This window comes from Armigeres subalbatus, chromosome 1, assembly GCF_024139115.2.
Source record: "Armigeres subalbatus isolate Guangzhou_Male chromosome 1, GZ_Asu_2, whole genome shotgun sequence".
NCBI lineage: Eukaryota > Metazoa > Arthropoda > Insecta > Diptera > Culicidae > Armigeres > Armigeres subalbatus.
The window spans coordinates 108,092,148-108,100,259 of NC_085139.1; the positions used below are offsets into that span (position 1 = coordinate 108,092,148).

General features: G+C 40.8%; 1 non-coding gene and 1 pseudogene across 1 annotated transcript; one reads left to right on the forward strand and one right to left on the reverse strand.

The window, feature by feature from the left end:
* Positions 1-764: 764 nt before the first annotated feature.
* Trnaa-ggc (transfer RNA alanine (anticodon GGC)) lies at positions 765-840 on the forward strand. The gene has a single exon. It is a non-coding gene; the product is annotated as a tRNA-Ala (tRNA).
* Positions 841-4,619: 3,779 nt separating this feature from the next.
* Positions 4,620-5,473, reverse strand: LOC134206410 (ER membrane protein complex subunit 3-like; annotated as a pseudogene).
* Between the last annotated feature and the right edge of the window lie 2,639 nt (positions 5,474-8,112).

Sequence of the window (8,112 nt, forward strand, 5' to 3'; positions counted from 1 at the left end):
TCTTTTCGCTCACCCCGGTGATCTTCCAGAACTGCCGTTAATCGTGTCGCTATGGAAGCGCTAGACACTGGTATCACAATGGTGTAGCTATCGCCCGGCTATTTCCGCAATAAATAAAACACCATATGCAAATTAGTTAGGAAATAGGATAATGGCTTCTTTCAAATCAATCTCTATGCTCTATTGTTCACCAAACAATTACTTTGCAATTACTAATATCAAGAGAGGTACTTCACTTACCATAAAGCTAAATAAGAGCGATCCCGGTTCGTGACTACCCTGGACAGCACCTCGGTTTCCAACAGACTTCCTATGGCTCGAAACTCCCAATTCCGGCGGCATTCTCGACTAGCCAGCAACGGCTAATGGCAGCACCAGCAAATGGCAGCACCAGCTAATGGCAGCACCAGCAAATGGCAGCAACAGCAAATACCCCACAAACTCTCCGGATTCCAGTAACTACTTTTAAAACATCTTTTTAAATTATCTTGTACGCGTTGTCAAACTTCACTACTTTAGTTCAATCAAAGTTCAAAGGACTGGCAAATAGTTTACACAACCTCACTTGATCAGTACAGTTGCTGATGAAGAATGTGTACAGCCGCCAGATATTCTAAATACTCACGCTCCTCTAATGTGGACGTGTACTATACACATGTGGAAGTGATGGCTTGAGAAATGGATTGCGAGTGATTTGACTATGCGTCCATGTTGGGAATCTCGAGCTCGTTCAGTAGCCGCTAGGTTGCGAAGGCCAACGGAGGTCCTTCGTAGCTTAGTTGGTTAAAGCACCAGTCTGGCGTACTGTAGGGTCATGGGTTCGAGTCCCATCGAAGGGAAAGTGGTTACCTCCATCTCCAATACATTTTCCAAATCAATATCTTCCACATAACGTACATATTCACATATGAGTTTTCATAACATTGTAAATTCACTACTTTAGTTTATCCTCGTCGCCACTATAAGTTTTCTTTTCTGAGATAAAATGAACCGTGTTGTTACTTAGGCAGTAGACGTTCAAAAGAGAACGAGCTCTATATTTTTAGCAGTATTTATGTCATTTCCATGTGTACTACATATCACACTCTTCTTCTTTTATTATTGTGTTTTTCAGCGAAAGGGGTTCGGTTCTTCGAGACCGAATTGCAAAACATCGAACTGTAAATCTTACATTATCGAAAATCGAACTTGGAATCTATGATTTTTTAATCCTACGCTTGTGCTCACAAGGATAACTGAGGGTCCTGGCAACAGAAATTAAAAAAAAATCAAGGATTTGTAGGGAATAGGAATAGTAGGGCAACCAAATGGTTTCCCGTAAGAACGAAGCAGATTTCCGTGGAACCTAAATTTTCTAGATTTGATATTCTGTTAAGTACCGCGTCAAAACAAAATTGATTTAGAAATTTCTTCAAAAAAAAGAACTGTTTATCTTTTTACACATTGCAGTAATTGAATAGGATGCTCTTTAACTCTAGTTTCCTAAATATTACATCAATTGTACTAAACTTATGTTGTTTGGTTTTCAACCACAATTAAATCAAACTACCGCAATAATAAGCCGCAGTTGCCTATCGTTGCGATATTTTTTTGAAGGTCAGTCCTATATCAGTCCACAACAATAGGACTATAGCACTACCGCAATAATAGGCTCAAACGCATTTTTTTAGTGACCAATGATGATTTTTTATCATTTTCAATGGAATTTTGTCGAACAAAAGGTGTTCTAGTAGTTGATTCGAAGAGAAATTTCTTCAAAAAATAACTAACCGCTTTACAATACTTGTATAAGAATCTAGCAATTTCATATATGCCCAGTTCTTATACAGGTTTTAATAGATTCTTATACAGAATTGTTAGAAAATCTATCAACCGCTGGTTGGGTGAAGGACTTTTGGTATATGTTTTGAAAAGCTCTGAATTATCAAAATAATAAAATGAAGATAACAATTTTTTTAAATTTTAGTTATTTTGAAATTAAATTTAGATATTCAAAGTTTTATCTTGGTTATTCGATATGGTTTGTTTCTTAAACTTCCGCTTCACAATTACACAACTTTTATAAAAAAATTGTATAAGTTTGATACAAGTGTTCATTTTACCTGCATACATGCCATGTGATAAATAACTCTTCCTATAACGATGCAAACCAAAAATTTTACTATTTACCCCTGCAACATCTTTGTGAAGGTTGTCCTATTTGCCGCTGTAGTTTGAACCAATGTTATGATGAATTTATTAAGAATTAAAGCTTACGGAAAAATGGTTGAAAATTACATCAGACCCTATTTTTACGGCCTCGTTTGATATTTTGGATAGTAATAGCTCAGTGCATTCAAAGTTAATTGCCTTTATGCCGGGTATTAAGCCACCTGGAGAGGAAATTAATTACTATGTCTGAAACTCGATTATGCATATGCACAACATGTGATAGATTTAGTTCGGAAAAGGTATTGGAAGGTAACCGCCCCTTCGGTGGGCTTTGATCCCACGACCCCAGTACACTAAACAGGTGCTAGACAGGTCGGGATTTGACGACCAACTGGCACAACCTCACACAACCCTACTTCATTGAGCGCCGTTGCTGATGAAGCAAGTGTAGGAGCCGGAAAATACTAAATACTCATCCTACTTGGTTGGCATGTGTACAAAAATACATGTGAGAGGGTTAGTTCTGAAAATGTATTGCGAGAGTTTGGCTGGTGGCCCGGTGCTGGGAATTTGGTTTCATCAGTACCCGCTAGGCTGCGGAGGACGACAGAGGTCCTTCGTAGCTTAGTAGAGAAAGCACCTGTTTGGCGTACTGGGGTCGTGGAATCAAAGAGCACCGAAGGGGCGTATACCCTCCAAAACCTTTTCCGAACCAAATCTATCACATGTTGTGCATATGCATAATCGAGTTTCACACATAGTAATAGCTATTCGTTTGGTCTCAAAACTAAAATATTAGTGCAGGTACCTTATTTTATTTAGAGAAAAACATGTTCATGGTTAACATACGCCTAATTAGTTTTCTAATCGAAATTTAGCCAACTGTTCATTTTACCACCTCTTCCCCTAGAAGAGGTGAAGTCTACTTGCCCGACTATTTTACAGCACATTTGCTGATTTACGAATTGATTGAAGGCCCATCAAGGCACATCATATTGATATTTATCCAGTTTTCCGCGAGCAGTAATGGCCAACTTTCCTGTGGATAGTTTCATATTTGACGTTTGTGGAGGTCAACCACACCCACTGTTCTGAGCATTCTGAACAATGTGGTAAATGAGAAGCTGTGGATGCAATAGATCCACACTTTCTTATTTGCTGCATTTTTCAGATTGCTCCCACTCCCTTCTTTCTTCTTCCTTTTTTCTCTTTTCCTTCCAGCTTCTTCTTTTTTCTCTCTTTTAACTTCTCACTTCCCACTTCTCACTTCTCACCTCCTACATCTCACATCTCACTATTCATTTTTCACTCTTCACTTCTCACTTCCTATTTCTATCTTTTCCATTTTCCTTTTCCACTTTTTACTTTTCACCTCTCACTTCTCACTACTCACTCCTCTTTTGTCATTCGGCCTAATGACCATTCGGCCTAAAGGCCATTCAGCCTAATTACCCAGCATCGGTCCCAACTACTTGTCAAACATGTTTCCGAAACAATTCCAAAGTTTGGATACCCATATTGCCAGAGTTTCTTCTAAATGAGTTTGTGGCCTCCACGGGAACCTGTTTCAAGATGACCGTTACGGTTGATATCCCAACTACTTGTCAAACATGTTTCCGAAACAATTTCAAGAATTGTGCTGTCCATATTAACAGAGTTTCTTCTAAATGTGTTTATGGCCACTTTAGGCCCCATAAGAACTTATTTTAGAATGATCATTCCAGAGTTGATATTCATCCAATGGTCTCAACTATTTGAAAAACATGTTTCCGAAACAACTCCAAGAATTTTTATTCCCATATTTCCAGGGTTTTTTACTAAATGAGTTTGTGGCCACTATAGGGCCCACGGCAACCTATTCCGGAATGACCGTTCGGAGACCAAATGATCAGGTAGTCCTACTACGTTGTGAAGTCATAATCCTCGAATTTTCTACGAAACTGGTTACTCAGGATACAAGAAATCATCACTTGGTTTCTATAACATTACATTATCCGTTCATTCAAAGTTAATTGCTTACACACACTTAATCAGCATTTCAATGTTCGGTATTTTGTTTGCTGAGTTTCAACTGTAAAATTTCTTTTTTACTGAAATACAAGTTTTTTAGTAGACCTCCAATGATTGTCAGTAATAAATTCCCGAGTTTCGGTAAAAAACTATGTTTATCGCTCTGACGTTTACTTATTTTTACTGAACAAATCATTAAATTCGTAAATTGCTGAACTGCACAAAAAGTCAGCACATATCAACCGGTGAAAAATGAAAACTTACCGACAACCTAGTTATTTGAAAATACTGAACGCAATTGTAGAGCCCTTTGCTGTTGTTCACTTGGTTATTTACCATTTTGGAAATTATTTTGTCGGACACAAGTCTCTAAAGTCTCAAGTTTGCAATTGCAATTTATGCAAAATAATCACCAACAAATCAAAAACAACAACTAATTGCCATATTTAGTCTCGATTCTAGTTTTTAAGAGCAGCCTCCTCTCGGCTGTGGTAGACAGCATCCGACGGAGATACGCCACTGGCCGCCATCAGCATCTCTGTTACAATGTTCGTCAGAGCATGCTGGTACTTCGAGCGCTTCCCACTTTGCTTTGAGGCGGCTTTGGGATCCTGCGGCATGACCACCGCTGCTCCGGACATTTGGTCTTGCATGGTTTGCGTCTGATCAGCGGCATTGTTTTCTCTCAGAACCAGTATGGGTTCATTCACAAATTACATAACGCTAAAATTGACCATTTTTAACCCCCACCCACCCCCTCGTAACGTTTTTTGTATGGAATGGTTCTAAAATTTGTATGGGCCGTAACGCTCGGACAGACACCCTCCCACCCCCAAAAGCGTTATGTAATTTGTGAATGGGCCCTATGTATGTAGATGCTTCTCAGGCCGAACACGAGGACAATTCGATACCCCGCTGCAGCATCGGCTTGACGCGCAACGTCAGCGGGAATGGAACCTTCGTCGTCAAGAACCCGGAGAACTTCTAATTGATGCAGCCACCGATTACTATCAACGGTAAAATGTTGATGAAGTTGATGAAGTAACCACATCGGACAACATTGCGGATCAATTGGGACTGGGTGGAGCCCGTATCTGCGTCGTGAAATAACCCGTTTCCTCATTGTTGAAGTAATGCCGTGGCCGTCTCATATCGAACGATTGCGGGGTGAGGTATTTGCCGTTTTCACGGAGAAGCCGCGCCGCCTTCAATATGTGTCAATTCGTTTTTTTTTGTGGGATGAAATCAACCTTGCAAAAAATTGGCGGATGATTCCGACCAGAAAAGTGATAATCAGAATCTGAAGAAACATCCAACTCGGCCATATTTTCGTTACACCATGTATAACTTTGGATCAAGATTATAAAATCGATTTCCATTTACAAAATCTAGCAGAATGTATCACAAAACCCCTGATTTTTTTTTCATAGTACTTATTATGCTTATTATTCATGCGAAAGCGCATTGATTAGATATACTACTGTCCAATCAGTAAAATATTTTCCAAAACATAGGTAAATCCTCATTTACTGACTAACTCAGTTATGTTCACATAAACAACTATCTTTATTACCGACTTTAATGCTTGTTTGACATTTCTCGCTTATGCTGACAACTCGGTAATGTAAAATATTACTACTAAAATTACTGGGCAATCCGCAGTCCAAAAACTCAGTAAAACTTTACCGACTCCGGTAAAATAAAGTAGCTATTGACCTTTCCCGTCAAAAAATATTATTCGCTCAAGCGATTCTTTGACTTATTTAAGGTTAAATTTTCCAAAGAACCCTTTTTTTTATAGGCCTATAAGTATTTTTACACGCAAAAAGGTGTTCATGAATTCGTGAACGAACAAGTTCACGGTGTTTTTTTTTCAGGAACACAGCCACGGATTCGGGAATAACAGTCACGTTTTCTGAAACGTTCTGGAAAACGTGACTGATGTTCCCGAATCCATGGATTAAATCACGGTTTTGTTTTGCTGGATCACGAATTCAGGAACGCTTTTTTTGCGTGTAAAATTTAAAACAAAAATCGAAAAAGTGCGGTTTTTTTTAAGGTTGACCCGATCTCGAACGAACATCGGGTGAATTTTTCAGGCCGGTTCACACGTGCAGCACTTTTTAGGTTTTTGTTTTCGATTTTAAAAATAGTTAGAGGCTTCAAAAAATGTGGGTTCTTTGGGAAAGTTGACCTTAAATAAGCCGAAGAATCGACTTAGACAATAAAACAAGATACATTTTTTGACGGGAAAGGTCAATTGAACTGCTACATTAGTGAGTAAAAATAATATGATACAAAATCGTATTGTGAACTAGTTCTTTAAAACATCGTTGAACCGTGGAACCAAACGTCTTTATTTTGATACCATGGGTGTTTTTTTTTACAATGTTCTGAAAATTCATATGTGAATATGTTGAAACTTGTGACTCGTATGGGATATGGGAATTCTCAAGGTCGTTACTCCAACTTACCTTTGTCTACTCTCGAACCAACCTCTCACTGGTACTCACCTACGTGAGGGAATGTTATTGAAACGAAACACGTGCCCACTGGGTTGACACGTGTACGGAAGAAAGTAAATTCTAGGGTTTTATGCTATAGTGACTCAAAAACCATTGGAAAGCGTACTCTTTGTTCAACCAAAGGCTTGAAAACTCTGTTCTGAGCACGGAAAAAGCGGAAAACAACGTAAGAGCAAGTGGAACCTTATTAATCCAGGGATGCGCTTTAGAAAAAGAATCGCTTACGCCTGATTATTAAATTAACATGCTTTTGCTTTTATTCGCCCTTTGGGCTAATTTTGTAATTTAGGGGTATGTACATGACGTCATATCAAAAAAGGGTACTTGCGGTTGTAGGCATTGGCCAGCCTATGATACGGATCCGTAGAAGGTTTGGGGTGCACGTCTGAAGGTCTCTGCCCGAGGTGTATGGGACACGACGCTGCCGGGGCCTGTGGACGGCTGGTTGGTCGTGTAAAGCTGATTTTGCCGGCAGACGACTCTTAGGGCTGATGACAGGCGCTATGGTGGCCGGATGGCACGGTGGGCAATACGATGGTGTTGCCGGGTGGCACGGTGGGCAATACGATGCTGTGGCCAGGTGGCACGGTGGGCAATTCGATGCTATGGCCGGGTGGCGCGGTGGTCATGACGATGCTGAGGCCAGGTGGCACGGTGGGCAATACGATGCTGTGGCCAGGTGGCACGGTGGGCAATTCGATGCTATGGCCGGGTGGCACGGTGGTCAAGACGATGCTGAGGCCAGGTGGCACGGTGGGCAATACGATGCTGTGGCCAGGTGGCACGGTGGGCACGGCGATTCGGTGGCCAGGTGGTACGGTGGGCACGGCGATTCGGTGGCCAGGTGGTACGGTGGGCACGGCGATGCGGTGGCCAGGTGGTACGGTGGGCAAGGCGATTCAGTGGCCGGAACTTTCACAGTGATATCTTTTCCACGGGATAACAAATGGCGGCTACATTTTCTTCCACAACGGCCTTCCAAGCAATGGCGGCTCGGTTGTATGGCTTTCCGGACAATAGCTTTAATAGTTGATCTGGACAAACGGCTAAACAATGGCGCGGCACACAATCGATCTTCACTCGCGCCGAAATTGTCCTTTAGGTGTCCGGAATTATTGTCACTTTTGCCTGACTGGACCGTGGGAATTCGTTGAGCAACCTCTTGCAGTAGAAATTTTCTATGTGCGCGGTCTTCACTTCCCGTGGATGTCACTTGTGTCGTCAGCGGGGACAACTAAACCTGTCCAGTTGACACGGAAGATAAAAAAAGGCCCTTGTGTGGACCTGCCACATGGCTCTCTACAATGACGTCATGCAACTTAATACCATCTAAGATAATTACCTTTTTTATGAATAAACTTCTTTAAAAAGCAATTAATAATAACTAGCACTTTGACCGTACTATATTTAATAAGAATAAATCACT